This window comes from Cervus elaphus, chromosome 9, assembly GCF_910594005.1.
Source record: "Cervus elaphus chromosome 9, mCerEla1.1, whole genome shotgun sequence".
Taxonomy (NCBI): Eukaryota; Metazoa; Chordata; class Mammalia; order Artiodactyla; family Cervidae; genus Cervus; species Cervus elaphus.
Genome location: NC_057823.1, coordinates 98432665 through 98448686, shown reverse-complemented (window position 1 = coordinate 98448686; position 16022 = coordinate 98432665). Strand labels below are relative to the sequence as shown.

The 16022-nt window shown below is 37.4% G+C and overlaps 1 long non-coding RNA gene across 1 annotated transcript; it reads left to right on the top strand.

Moving 5' to 3' along the window:
• The first annotated feature begins 1018 nt into the window (after positions 1–1018).
• On the top strand, positions 1019–15267 carry LOC122700647. The gene is made up of 2 exons (XR_006342848.1): positions 1019–1109; positions 15218–15267. It is a non-coding gene; the product is annotated as an uncharacterized LOC122700647 (long non-coding RNA).
• Positions 15268–16022: the final 755 nt, after the last annotated feature.

The window sequence follows — 16022 nt, the reverse complement described above, 5'->3', positions numbered from 1 at the left end:
GCACTCACAGCCTAGGTTCTGAACAGGCCCACTGCATATCTATCCATATTCCTTCAGCCAAAGTGGTTGCTTGGCCAAGAAATATACCAGTGGAGCAGGAAGTGGTTCTCTAACATGTGTGTAGCAGGAAAGGGGATGGTTTGCTGAATAATCATCTGATCTACTACATATCTCTGATTTTTCAGTGTCAACTTTCCTTATTATACAATGTGCATTTGTAAATGTACAGGTTTTGTTTCTTTCACAAAAATCTCATAGCTAGCATCTTGTATCTAATTTCTTAAATCTCAGCCTCTCCCTGCTTTTGGGATTTGAAGCTGTAAAGTTTGTTCATGCTGGTATTTTGATCACATTCTGAGTTTGTTCAGTCGCTTGAAGGTCATAATATACATTTCAAATGCGTACTGATGATTTTTTTTTTATCAATTTGTTGATATTACCTGAAGTCATACTTTTAGCCTTGTTCATTTCTTCATTTATTTAACATATATATATATATTTTAAGGACTTACTATGTGCTAGGTGTCCTTATGAATATAATGGTGAAAATTATAAAATCATGAATGTTTCACTTCAGTTCAGTTCAGTCACTCAGTCATGTCTGATGCTTTGCGACCCATGAATCGCAGCACACCAGGCTTCCCTGTCCATCACCAACTCCCAGAGTTTACCCAAACTCATGTCCATCGAGTCGGTGATGCCATCCAGCCATCTCATCCTCTGTTGTCCCCTTCTCCTCCTGCCCCCAATCCCTCCCAGCATCAGGGTCTTTTCCAATGAGTCAACACTTCACATCAGGTGGCCAAAGTCCTGGAGTTTCAGCTTCAGCATCAGTCCTTCCAATGAACACCCGGGACTGATCTCCTTTAAGATGGACTGGTTGGATCTCCTTGCAGTCCAAGGGACTCTCAAGAGTCTTCTCCAACACCACAGTTCAAAAGCATCAATTTTTCAGTGCTTAGCTTTCTTCACAGTCCAACTCTCACATCCATACATGATCACTGGAAAAACCATAGCCTTGACTAGATGGATCTTTGTTGGCAGAGTAATGTCTCTGCTTTTTAATATGCTATCTAGGCTGGTCATAACTTTCCTTCCAAGGAGTAAGCGTCTTTTAATTTCATGGCTGCAATCACCATCTGCAGTGATTTTGGAGCCCCCAAAAATAAAGTCTGCCACTGTTTCCACTGTTTCCCCATCTATTTCTCATGCAGTAATGGGACCAGATGCCATGATCTTAGTTTCTGAATGTTGAGCTTTAAGCCAACTTTTTCACTGTCCTCTTTCACTTTCATCAAGAGGCTTTTTAGTTCCTCTTCACTTTCTGCCATAAGGGTGGTGTCATCTGCATATCTGAGGTTATTGATATTTCTCCTTGCAATCTTGACTCCAACTTGTGCTTCTTCCAGCCCAGAGTTTCTCATGATGTACTCTGCATATAAGTTAAATAAGCAGGGTGACAATATACAGCCTTGACATACTCCTTTTCCTATTTGGAACCAGTCTGTTGTCCCATGTCCAGTTCTAACTGTTGCTTCCTGACCTGCATATAGGTTTCTCAAGAGGCAGGTCAGGTGGTCATGAATGTCTAGTTGGGTATTAAACAAGCAAACAAAATAACATCATTGATAATTGAAGCCTTTGAAAGTTTATTGCTTAAACTCCAAATAATCACCTGTTGGTTAGGTGCCTCCTTTCTCTTTTCTGTATGTACATATATATTCTCCCTATATATACATATATGTATGTATGTATGTATGTGTGTGTGTGTGTGTATATATATATATATATATATATATATATATATATATATATATATATATTCTCTGTAGGCTTTTTTGTTAATATTTAACTTCTATTGTCTTAGCAAATTTCAATTATACAATACAGTGTTATCAACTATAGTGACAATGTTACACATTTATCTCTTCAGACCTTATTCATCTTAAAGCTGAAAATTTGTACCCTTTCACCAACCTCTTGCTGGCTACTCCCTTCAGCCCTTGGCAAGCACTTTTCTACTCTGCTCCTATGAGCTTGAGTTTTGGGGAGATTCTATGTAGAAATGATACCATGTCCGATTTGTCTTTCTTTGGTTTATTTCACTTAGCTTATTGCTCTCAAGATCCACTCATGCTTTTGTAAAAACAGGACTGCCTTCCTTCTCATGGATAAATAACAAACCTTTCCTGTTTAGGATTTGAAGCTGTATATAGGAAAGGTTTGTTATTTATGTTTGTTTTATACATATATATATATATATGTGTGTGTGTGTGTGTATGTATAAATGTGGGTATATATACATATATATAAGGGTTTGTTATAGATACATATATATATAAGGTTTGTTTTATACATATATAAAGATATATATGGGTTTATATATATATATGTATTCTCGCAATTTCTTTATCCATTTATCTGCTAATAAACATCTCTGGCTATTATGAATAATGCTACAATGAACACAGGAGTATGCAGATACCTCTTTGGTAACCTGTATTCATTTCCTTTGGATTTATAGCCAGAAATGGGATGCTGGATCATACGGTAATTCTGTTGCTAATTTCTTGAGGACCCTCCACACTGTTCTCCATTGTGGCTGCACCAACTTACCTTACAGCCCACAGTGCGCAAGGATTCCCTTTCTCCACATTCTCACCAACACTGTGACCTCCCGCCTTTCAGATCATGGCCATTCTAAGAGGTGTGAGGTGATACCTCGCTGTGGTTTTAGCCTGCATTTCCCTGACAGTGATGCTGAGCACCTTCCCGTGGACCTGTTGGACATCTGCATGTCATCTTTGGAAAATTGTATCTGCAGTTCCTCTGCCTATTTTTTAATAACATATTCTTATTATAGTCATCTTCACTAGCAGACAGAATGGGACCGTTCCTTATTTTAGCTTATGATTTGTAACATTCTAGTCCTTCATCATCTGGATGATATATATTTCTTCTTTCCTTGTGGAGGTATATTTGTCATAAAACAAACTGTGTGTGTTTAAACTATACAAGTCACAGTATAGTTCTGAATATACCTGCGAAACTGTCACTGCAATCAAGTTGTGAACATAGACATCATCTTAAAAGTTTTACTCCTTTGCAATTTCTCATCCTGTCCTACTCCCTACTCTTTACCAAGTCTGTAGGCAACCATCAATTTTCTTTCAGTCACTATGACTGGCATTTTCTACAATTTATATTAATGGAATCACATGTTACGTATACTTTTTTGTGTGTCTTTTTGCCTATAAATATTTGATTTCCTAGAAAATAAACATTCTTTATTCTGAGCAAGGATAACATTCTTAGTTCAGACAAAAGTCATGTTATATCATTTCTCTAAGTTGTCAGTAACTTTCAACAGTCGACAAGAGGAGAGAGATCAGTCCCTTCTCCCACCAATCACTTTCATAATCTGGAATTGACCTATTATTTGGCTGCATTTATATGCCTCTGTCCTCCAACTCTACTCACTTTTCATAAACCTGCTAACTCTATGTTAATCTGTTCTTTTCCTCTTTTCCTTACTCTCCTGAGCTCCCTGTCCTTCGTTTACCTGTGAAGCTCCATGTCCATGTTTGCTATATCACTAACTCACCTCACAGATCCTTTAGCCAATAGACATTAAAAACAAGGTGTATGTAGTTTTATTATACTTACTGTATGATAATTTTTGATTTATCAAAGCTATTGCTAAATGATTGACTTATGAAGAGTAGACTTTATTTATGATTGATTTCCAGGTGATCAGGGTAGGACCCAGAACATGTGGCTCTCTGTAAGTGTATCCTGAGTAAATAAATGAAGGAATAAACAGAAATGCACATAATTTTTTTGCTATTTCTGCATGAGATATGTGGGCATTGGCAACAGTTGCACTGCCATGAAACTTCTGCATCGGGGGATTTCTGTGATGTGATGTGGTTCCTCGGATCACGGGGGAAATTTAGATGTCAGCCTCTTAATGCCAGCTTCACAGCGCTTTCTTGTTAAAACAACTTTATTGTGATTTACATACCATATAACTCACCCATTTAAGACACGCAGTTCAGTGGTTTTTAGTGTGTTCAGAATTGTGCAACCATCACCAAAGTCCAATTTAAAACATATTTCTCACCACAAAGAAAAAACTTGTACAGTGTAGCTGCTGTTCCCCTACTCTTTTGCCCCTTTTTAACCCTAAGCAACCATTAATGAAAGCTTTATCTCTATAAATTTGCCTCTTCTGTACATTTCATGGGGCTTCTCAGGTATCTCCATGGTAAAGAATCCTCCTGCCACTGCAATAGACACAGGAGATGCAGGTTCGATCCCTGGGCTGGAAAGAGCCCCTGGAGAAGGGCATGGCAACCCATTCTAGTATTCTTGCCTTGCAGAATCTCATGGACAGAGGAGCCTGGCGGGCTGCAGTCCTTGGAGTTGCAAAGAGTTGAACATGACTTAGCAAAACTGAGCATGCAGACACACGTATATTTCATATATACAGCATCTTAGATATGTGCTCTTTTTAACTGGCTTCTTTCATTTAGCATAATGCTTTTCAAGGATCATCCATGCTATAGCATACATTAATATTTCATTATTTTTTATGACCAATATAACATGGAAAATGGATATTGTACCATACTTTATCCATTCATCAGTTGATTATTTCTGTCTTTGGGCTATTGTGAATGATGCTTTGATGAGCACTCCTATGTAAGATTTCATTTCTCTTGAGTATATAGCTAAGAGAATAACTGAGTCCTATGGTAATTCTGTACTTAACTATTTGTGAAACTGCCAGGTGATCTTTCAAAATGACTGAAATCATTTTGCTTCTGTCTGTAATGTACAAGATCTCTGCTTCCCACATATTTGCCAATACTTATCTGATTTTTCATTCCAGCCATGCTGGTGGGTGCGAAGTGAAAGGCTTAAGTTTTGAGGGACTCAGGAAGTTTAGATTTACTGTAGAAAATTGATGCATTAGGACTTAAGGAGAAAAAATTGATTATTATTAGCCTTTGCAATAACGTACTTCTAATCCTGATAGAATAATTCCAGATGTTACATTTGGCCAAACATCTGAACTCAGTTTCAGAAACCTATATCTTTGAAGGCAAAGATGTCATCATGTCTAACTCAAAATTATCCCTTTTAAGAGGCAGCTTTGTCATATGAACTTTACCATGATCTGATAGCTTTTATGTGTGATCTGTGGCTTCATAACATTTTGAGAATTAAGATAATTCCCCAGATTCCATGTCCTATTTTTCCATTACAAAAATCAGAAAATCTACAATCACAGACTTTTCTATATATTAAGGCACAGGGTCAGGACATTGGTTTCATGAGTAGCATGTAACTGAAGATTTGAATTGGAGTCAGTCAGTGTGACGATGAAGATTTGATCGTTTAGGGACTTTAGTAGCAGAAATGCTGGCATCCAAATGCCATTGATCATTGGTGCTAAATGCTGTGTTGGGCATTGTTCCTTCCCTCAAGCCCGTCCAAAGAAATCTGTGAGCAACCTAACATATTTTAATAACCTACCCAGAATAGATGTTATTATTTGTATTCCCGATTGATATTGTTGTAAAGTACTTTTCCAATTTACTTCAAGTTATATATAAACCAATAAAAGATACAAATATACAGCTATATAAACAAAGCCCTATCTTATTCCCACCACATTCTCTTTCTATAATTCTAAACTGATAACATTAGAGAAATAATAAAAATGGATTTAAGTATAGCAAAAAGTCAATTTTATTTTAAATTTAATTCCAAGGGTATAATATTAAAAATTCTACTTTTATTCCCACCAGCACCTGAAATTCATGCCGCACTGTTTCAACAGATATTCCACTGTATGTGCTTTTATGTATCATTTCTCATTTTTTGAATTAGAGCTTTCTAGCAATTAAAAATAATTATTATTACAAGTCTGCTTAAACCTTTTGTTTGTATTCACTTCTCTATAGACTTTAAGGGAGGATTTTTGCTGTCATTTTGTACAAGTGATTTCCTTTCTTTTTTTTCATGTTCTTTTCTTTGATGCCTGCTTTAAAAGAGGATCTGTGGCCATAAACCCTATTAATAGAGATACCCAAATGCCACTCCAGCACTGTGCTAATAAGACTTTATCTTGCTGTGTGCACACATATTTTCAGGAAACTTTTCCTGTGTAAACTATTTTCATAAATTATTGCTGACCTTGGAAATCACAGAGTAAGGTAAAGTTGATGTCAAATTTTGATTCTGCTGGTTGGTAGAGAGAAATATCATAAATAAAATAATCTTTTATGTTGTCATAACTGAATACTTAAAATACTGTTTAAATTTTCTAAGTAAAAATATGAAATTTTAATTTAATTTCTTTCATTTTTTTATACCTCCCCTCCAATTCTACTCTTATAGCCTTTACTATATACTCATGATATATAATTCTAGGTATGTTTCAGCCAACAGTGTCAAGAAAAATAGATATCTCTGTCTCAATTTCTTTCTGTAGAAAAATAAAATGCTACTATCTACCTACCTACCTACCTCTTTGTTTATTTATGTTGTAAAGTCTGAGGTTGCCTTGTCCAGTTAATTGTCACCATGTTGGGAGCTATGGATACTTCAAAAAGAAAACAGATCTCTCTAGATTACAGAAAATTAAAGAATGCTATATTTTTTTTTAATGTTCCCTAGAGCATAGAATCTGGGTTGCTTGGGACTAGAGCATCACCTCAGTGATTTGTGAGGTATTCCTGGTCTAATGCTATCAGAGTCTCATGGCTTTGCAAGAACTCAGCAGTCATGGGAAACCAAACAGCCAGTAAAATCTTTGCATAATGAATATGTGTAAGCCTTGTTTCAGGAGATTTAAAAAATATGACATATTTTTCATTTATTTTGGAGAGCATTTGTTAGGACTACTTTTTATATCTGTGTGGTGCCAAGGTGTTTACCATACTTTACCTGGTGGAGGGGATTTTGTTCTAAGTAGATAAACCATTTATGTAGATAAATGGTTTAAGTAGATAAACCATTTAAGTATTCAAAATAATCTAGCAAACACCTGCTCTGTCCCAGCCAATGTATCCTGCCAGTGACTGAGCGAGATGAGGCAGACACAGCCCAGACCGTGATGATGCTTACATTCCAGTACAGTGACAAATAGAAGAGGAAAGCAGTTTTAGACAGTGATGTGTAATATAGAGAAAATAAAGCAATGAAATAGGGAGTGACATTGGACGCATGGCCAGCGAGTGTCTCATGTTTTAGGAAGTACATTTAAGCTGCGTTGTGAATTACTGGACTCAACCAGTTATGAAATGATCAACATAACGTGTTCACAGTAAAGAAAAAGACAAAATCAAAGATCTGTGGAAGAGACATATTTCCTGATTTCAGACAGAAAGATAGTATGATTGAAATTCAGTGATTGTGGGAGTGGGGATCGGGATTGGGAATACATGTAAATCCATGGCTGATTCAAAGAATAAAAAAAAAATAAAAAAAGAAATTCAGTGATTAGGAGGTTAAGTGGTATATTAAGAAGCATAGCAGCATAAAATGACATTACATTTTGCATATAAATTTATATAGATTTCATATATATTTATTTAAAAGTTATGCCTATATGATACATATAATATATAGATGTGTATGTACATATGTTGTTGTTTAGTCGCTCAGATGTGTCTGACTCTTTGCAACCCCATGGAGTGCAGCATGCCAGGCTTCCCCGTCCTCCACTGTTTATGCATGTATATGTGTATGTATATATTTAAATAGATATGCATATTTAAATTTTAATTGGAAGTTCTTGGCAAGTACAGAGCATTTCTTCCTTGAACGGCTAAATACAAGGCTATGTCCTTGAAAACAGCTGACTGGGCATAGAATGGATATCTGGTCCAAAGTCGTCAAACTGTAGGTGAGTCAGCAATCTAGTAACTACGCTGATAAATATCCTCTGCTAAGCCAACTAATTAGTCCTTCTGCCTTGAGGAGTTTTGTATAAAGCATGCAGAAATAGAGTGTAGGTAGTGTGGTAAGGTAAGCTGAACACCACAGAGAATGCAGAGGCCATTATGGTGCGGTGGAGGACATACTAGACTAGCAAATAATGTGTATCTACTGCACCCTAAACAATCACACAGTTTCTGAACAGAATTACAGTCTCTGAGACATGACTGAGCTGAAGCTGAGATGGTACTGTTCAGTGAATCCCTCATATATTCTTTTAAAACCATATTATTACTGTTTATGCATATGGAGTCTGCTCTGTGGGTTCTGACAGAACTTTCAAAACGCATTGGCTATTTCTCTGTCCTGGAAAATCACAAGATGAGATAAATGTTAAAAGATTTTAGTAGTAAAATCCAAAGGTCACACATTTAGTGAGTAGAAAGGTGGGCTTAGAATTAAACCATTTCTGACACTAGAGTTAATATTCTAGAATGAACAGACATTTAGACAGGTGTTTTATATAACCCTGATTCACATGTATGTCCAGTTTGCTGTCTTAATGGTCAAAATTGGACACAAGAAAATGAGAAGACAAACCACAGGTCGGGAAAAATTATTCACAAAGGATGTGTTGGACAAAGGACTGTTATCCAAAATAGGCCAAGGATACTCAAAACTAAATAATAAAAAATGAACAAATCAGATAAAAAATGAGCAAAAGATCTATACAGACATACAGATGAAGATTAAACATGTGAAGAAAGACTCAACACTACCTGCAATTAGGGAATAGTACATTAAAATAGTAATGAGGTCACAACACACACCTGGCAAACACAGCACAAATATGGCTAAAATGAGGCACTCTCATCCATTGCTAATGGAAATACAAAACAGTGCAGCCTCTTTGGAAGACAGTTTACCAGTTTCTTATAAATCTAATTGTATTCTTACCATACCATCCCGCAATTGTTTCTTGGCATTTACTCAAATGAGCTGAAAATATTTGTCTCCCCAAGAATCTGCCCACAGGTGTTTATAGCAGCTTTATTCATAATTGCTTAAACTTGGAAGCAACGAAGATATCCTTTAGTAGGTGAATGGATAAATAAATTGTGGTACACCCAGACAATGGAACATCATTTGGCACTAAAAAGGCATGAGATACCAAGCCATGAAAAAACATGGAATAAACAAAAATGCATATTATTAAATGAAAGAAGTCAATCAGAAAAGACTACACAGTGTATAATTTCACCTATTTGACATCATATATAAGGCAAAACTATGAAAATAGCAAAGGGATCAGTGGTTGCCACAGATTGTGGGGAGGGACAGAAAAACAGGGAGAGCACAGAGGACTTTCAGGCCAGAGAAACTCTTCTGTATGACGTAGGAGTCGGTACATGCCATTATATATTTGTCAAATCTATAGCCACATAACACCAAGAGTGAAATCTAATGTAGACTATAGCCTTTGGGTGATAATGATGTGTCTGGGTAGGTTTATTGCTTGTAACCAATTTGTCCATCTGGTGGGGGACGTTTGTAATGCAGGGGACTATGTGTGCATAGAAGCAGGTGATATGAGAGAACTATCTATTCTTCTCAATTTTCCTATGAAGCTAAAACTACTCTAAAAAATTTGTGTATTGAAACATGAACACAAGACCTCTGAGAGAAAACAGGGATTTATCTATAGTCAAGGAATTCTATCTTACAAGGAAAGTTTTTGTTTGTGCAATGGCTATAATGATAGCCATTGTAAAAAATCATACCAGTGATTTCAAAATATCACAGTTCTTTTAAAAGTCATAGGCCACACGTTGGTCTCCAAACTGTATTCTTGAACAAAATATTGATGTTTCTAATGAGTGCCTAAATACAGTGAATACATTTCTCCCTTAAGGTTTTGTATTCTCATGGGAGACTATATGGAGAAAAATAGATGTATTTAATTTTTGCACAAAATTAAGTGAAATTTCATGTAAAAGAGTACATGAGATTAAGACAGAATGACTTGATTTAAAAGTATATTCTTACTTGAGTCTATCCCAGTTATTAATAACAGTGGAAGATGAGTCTTTCTCGAGTATTCATTCAGTACTTTTATCAAAGTGTCTTGAGGTCCTGTTTATTGAGATTAGCTGAGAAATAATGAAATCTATTCTCAAAAGAGACCAAAAAAATTCCTACTTTAATGTTCTCATCTAGAAAATTCTTCTATCTTCATAATAAATTTTATCTCATTTTAACATAATTCTTTGGGATTTGGGATGCAGCTTTCCCTTTTCCCTTCACATAAAATTACAAGAATCTAGAAATATGTCAGCTTTGTCTTTCCATTATTGAGTGTTTTAATAATTCCCACTGAAATGGTAAACTTTTCATTAAATTCCCTCTTGCAATTCTATGAATCTATGCTTGTATTTATATTACTTTACTTTAAATACACTAAATTTGGACATTATGCTTTACTCATATGTTTACCAGTTCCTCGCTTTATTAGTTCTCCTCGTACCTGGGATTCTCTTTGTAGGATTATTTCCTTCTTCTGAAAATCCAATCTGTAGGGATTACATTTTTAATATGTAGGGATTACATGTGGCCTGTAATGAGGGTGTTTGCTTCTGATAGGTGTAAGAATGCCACCATTTTGAGAACACTGTAATTCTTGATTTCTGAATTGGAATTCTCCATCTTGTACTGTTAATATAAAATTGACAAACCATGTGAAATTAGCCAGTGGTATACATTCTTGGGGTTTTCCAGGTGGCACAGTGGTAAAAGAATCTGCCTACTAATGCAGGAGACTTAAAAGCTGGGGGTTCAGTCTCTGGGTCAGAAGATCCTCAGAGTAGGAAATGGCAACTCACTCCAATATTCTTGCCTGGAAAATTCCATGGACAGAGGAGCTTGGCAAGCTAAAGTCCATGGGGTTGCAGAAGAGTTGGACATGACTGAACACATACATTCCTGAGGATACTTTTTATACTAAATCTAAGCCAAAACATTAATTTTTCTTCTTTTTCTGGAAGATGGGTTTTATGGTCTGGTCTCATGAGGTAAACAATCAGAAAACTAAGATCATGGCATCCAGCCCCATCACTTCGTGGCAAATAGATGGAGAAACAGTGGCAGACTTTATTTTGGGGGGCTCCAAAATCACTGCAGATGGTGACTGCAGCCATGAAATTAAAAGACACTTACTCCTTGGAAGGGAAGTTAGGACCATCCTAGACAGCATATTAAAAAGCAGAGACATTACTTTACCAAAAAAGGTCCATTTAGTAACGGCTATGGTTTTTCCAGTGGTCATGTATGGATGTGAGAGTTGGACTCTAAAGAAAGCTGAGTGCCGAAGAATTGATGCTTTTGAACTGTGGTGTTGGAGAAGACTCTTGAGAGTCCCTTGGACTGCAAGGAGATCCAACCAGTCCATCCTAAAGGAGATCAGTCCTGGGTGTTCATTGGAAGGACTGATGTTGAAGCTGAAACTCCAGGACTTTGGCCACCTGATGCGAAAAGCTGACTTATTGGAAAAGACCCTGATGCTGGGAAAGATTGAAGGCGGGACGAGAAGGGGACGACAGAGGGTGAGGTGGTTGGATGGCATCACTGACTCAATGGACATGAGTTTGGGTAAACTCGAGGAGTTGATGATGGACAGGGAGGCCTGGCGTGCTGTAGTCCATGGGGTCGCTAAGAGTCGGACATGACTGAGTGACCGAACTGAATGAGGGCCTTAAGTTCTTGAAGTTCTATGGGTTCAGGAAAGGCTTTCAGGTCCAACTATGCTCAGTTCCTAAGTGACCACTGTGCACTGGATTCCCCAGGGAAAGCCAAGCCATTAACGAAAGTTTACACATTGGTTTCCTATGTGCTCTAAGTGCTTAGTTACTGGACAGAAGTCTCCCTTTGTTGTGGGTTTAACCCTTCCTTTAAAAGTACTTTATTATCTAGCCTTTCTGAACCTACATTAATGTAAATTTTTGTGGCATATACTTATTGCTCTTCCCTTTTAAAAGTTTGTTGCTTGACTAACAAACTTAGAATATCACCAAGAAACGGAGCAGAGATGGTGTGGACAGTGTCCATGAAGTCATTCTGAGCCTAGCGAGATAGCCTTCAGTCTTGCATGATAACATATGCTGTTGCTTAGAGAGGTCAACAAGCTGGTGGAATAGGAAGTCCCCTGCAGAAACACCAATTTAAAAATGGTGTAGGGATCCAAATACCTTTATGACTGACCAGAACCCATTTAAGAAGTTGCAGTACCTCTGCAGAAAGGCTTAAAAACCAAAAGAGCGGCACTGAAATGGGTCAGAGGAGCAGGTTCATTTGACTACCATCAGGCCCTTCCCCAGTCCAGCAGAGCTCAGCTCTGAGAGAGAACAGCTTGGCCTCAGTAGCTGTTACTGTCTTGCCTCCCTGGGAACACCGAGGAAACCAGTGTAGCTTGAAAGTCTGTAGGGAGCTAAGAACAAAGAAAAGGGAGGGTGTCTTGCAGCAGGCGCAGTTCCACAGGGTGGGGGACAGGCATACAACCCGGAGACTTCTTCTCCTGAAGGAAGAGAGGGAAGCGGGCTTGCCTCCAGTGTTCTGGACATCCAGTGTACTGCGCTAGGGAAAATGGGCCGGTTGCTTACTGTGGCTACCATGGCTGTGTAAGATTCGGAGAGGGTTCACAACCCTGAAACTCCTCCAGAGAGAGAGAAACTCTTCTCATAGAAACTTCTCTCTTCCTAGAAACTTTTCTCATAGACAAGGTTTGAGAGGTTCCCCAGATTCTAGCCAAGGTGAGTACTGAAGGTCTCTCTCTGTTGACAATCCATGGAGTCCCAGACAGATGGCAGTCTTTTCAAATACACAGACACCAAATGCAGAGCAAAGAACATGAGGAATGAGGGGAATATGGCAAAAGTTAAGGAGCAAAGTGATCTCCAGTGACCTACTCTAAAGAAATGGGGACATCCATGAATTGCCTGAAAACAATGCAAAGTAATCTTAAAAAAGCTTGCTGAGTTGCAAGAGAACAAAGATGGAAAACTAGACAAAATCAAGAAAATAATACATGGCCAAAATAAGACTATGAACAAAGACACAAAAAACAGAAACAAAACCAAACAGATTCTGGAATCAAAGAATACAATAAACGAATTGAAACAATCAGTAGAGAGTTTCAACAACCAACTTGACAGAACAGAAGGGATCAGTGATTCAAAGACAAGTCATTTGATATTATTCATTAAAGACATGCATATACATAAGAAGATCATACTGTCACTCGTAAAGTATCAGCAGTTACATTGCTTGTGAATTGGAAGAATTAATATTGTTAAAATGCCCATATCACCCAAAATCACCTACTGAGTCATTGCAATCCTGATCCAAGTTCCAATGGTATTTTTCACAGGAATAGAATAACTAATCCTAAAATTTGTATGGGACCACAAAAGACCCCTGGATAGACAAAGCAATCTTGAGAAAAAAGAACAAAGCTGGAGGCATTCCACTTCCTGATTTCAAGCTACATTACAAAGCTATTGTAATTAAGAATATAGGACTGGCATAAAAACAGATGCATAGATCAATGCAACAGAAGAGAGACATGAAATAAACCTATGCATAAATGGTCAATTAATTTACTACAAAGGAGCCAAGAATATACAATAGAGAAAGGCCAGTGTCTTGAATAAATGGCCTTGGGAAAATAAGCCACATGCAAAAAATTGAAACTGGCCTACTGTCATATACTATACACAAAAATCAACAAAAAGTGAATTAAAGACTTGAACATAAAACCTAAAACCATAAAACCCTTAGAGGAAAGCATAGGCTGTAAGCTCCTGAAATCAGTCTTGGCAATAATTTTTTGAGTTTATTACCAGAAGCAAAAGCAACAAAAGCAGAAATAAATGAAGTGAAACTACATCAAGCTAGAAAGCCTCTGCACAGCAGAGGAAACCATCAAGAAAATGAAAAAACAACCTGCCAAATGGGAGAAAATATCTGTAAATTATATATCTGAGAAGAGTTAATATTGCAAAATACATAAAGGGCTCAGATTGCTCAATATCAAAGAAACCAAACCATTCAGTTAAAAAATGGGTAGAACTGAGTAGATACTTTTACAAAGAAGACATATAAATGGCCAAGAGGTCCATGAAAAGGTTCTTAACATCACTAATCTTCAAAGAAATATAAATAAAAACCACAATGAGACATCACATCACACCTCTTAGGATGGCTATTAGAAAAAGAAATAACAAGCGTTGGCAAATATGTGGAGAAAAGGAAACCCTTGTGCACAGTTGGTGGGAATGTAAATGGTGCAGTCACTATGGAAAATGGTGTTAATCAAAAAATTTAAACTAGAACTATAATATGATCCAGACATCTCAGTTCTGTGTATATATATATCCAAGAGAATGAAATACACTCTGATGTTCATTGCAGTGTTATCCACAATACCTAAGGTATGGAAATAAGCTAAAGGTTTTTCAACAGATTTATCAATAAAAAATGTTTGGTATATACATGCCATCAAATACCATTCTTAATTGGTCTTAAAGAGGGAAATCCTGCCATATGCAACAGGAGGTATTAGCCTCGAGCACATTGTGCTACATGAAATTAGTCAGTAAGGAGTCCGACCATATAAGGCACCTAAACCTAAGGTAGTCAAACTCAAAATAATAGAAACAGAGCATAGAATGGTGGTTGCCAAGGCCTGTTGTTTATTCGCTAAGCCATGTTTGATGCTTCGTAACCCAATGGACTGCAGCATGCTAGGCTTCCCTGTCCTTCACTGTCTCCCAGAGTTTGCCCAAACTCATGTCCATTAAGTCAATAATTCCATCCAACCATCTCATCCTCTGTCACCACCTTCTCCTCCTACCTTCAATCTTTCCCAGCATCAGGATCTTTTCCAATGAGTCCACTCTTCCCATCAGGTGACCAAAGTATCGGAGCTTCAGCTTCATCATTGGTCCTTTCAATGAATATTCAGGACTGATCTCTTTTAGGATGGACTGGTCTCATTTCCTTGCTGTCCAAGGGACTCTCAAGAGTCTTCTCCAGCACCACATTTTGAAAACATCAATTCTCTGGTGCTCAGCCTTCTTTATGGTCCAACTCTCACATCTGCACATGACTACTGGAAAAACCATAGCTTTGACTAGACAGATCTTTGTCAGAAGTGGTAGCTCTGCATTTTAGTATCCTGTCTAGTTTCGTCACAGCTTTTCTTTCGAGGAGCAAGGTCTTTTAATTTCATGGCTGCAGTCACCATCCACAATGATTTTGGAGCCCAGGAAAATAGTCTGTCACTTTCCATTGTTTTCCCATCTATTGGCCATGAAGTGATGCCATGATCTTAATTTTTTGAATGTTGAGCCTTAAGTCAGCTTTTCTCTCTCCTTTTTCACCTTCATCAAGAGGCTCTTTAGTTCCTCTTTGCTTTCTGCCATTAGGGTCGTGTCACCTGCCTATCTGATACTGTTGCTATTGCTCCCAGCAATCTTGATTCCAGCTTGTGCTTCATCCAGCCCAGCGTGTCACATGATGTACTCTGCATAGATGTTTAAGCAGGGTAAAAGTATATAGCCTTGTTATACTCCTTTCCCAATTTTTAAGGAGAAGGGCGAACTGGGGAGTTGCTGTTTAACAGATAGGAAGTTTCACTTTTGCAAGAGTAAGTTAAAGAGATCTTCTGTACAGCACTGTGGCTACAGTTAACAATAGCATTATTTATTGTCTGCCTTTCTTCCTTTTTTCTCTAAGTAAAATTAGGACTGCAAAAAAAATTTTAAGGCTTATCATTTAACGGTCGTCACTGTTTCTGTCATAATTAATATTTTTTATTGTGTTTCTTGCCTGGCTGTAAAATCATTTCAAAACCTGTACTTTATCTCTCGAGTGATAGACCTACAACAGCCCAACCACTGTTATAAATTCAACTTAGCCTTTTTTGGAACTATTTGAGTAGATAAATAGTAGAAAATGTAACTGTATATTTCCAACCATCGACATCATTAGAATTTCCACTGACATAATGAAAGATTAAG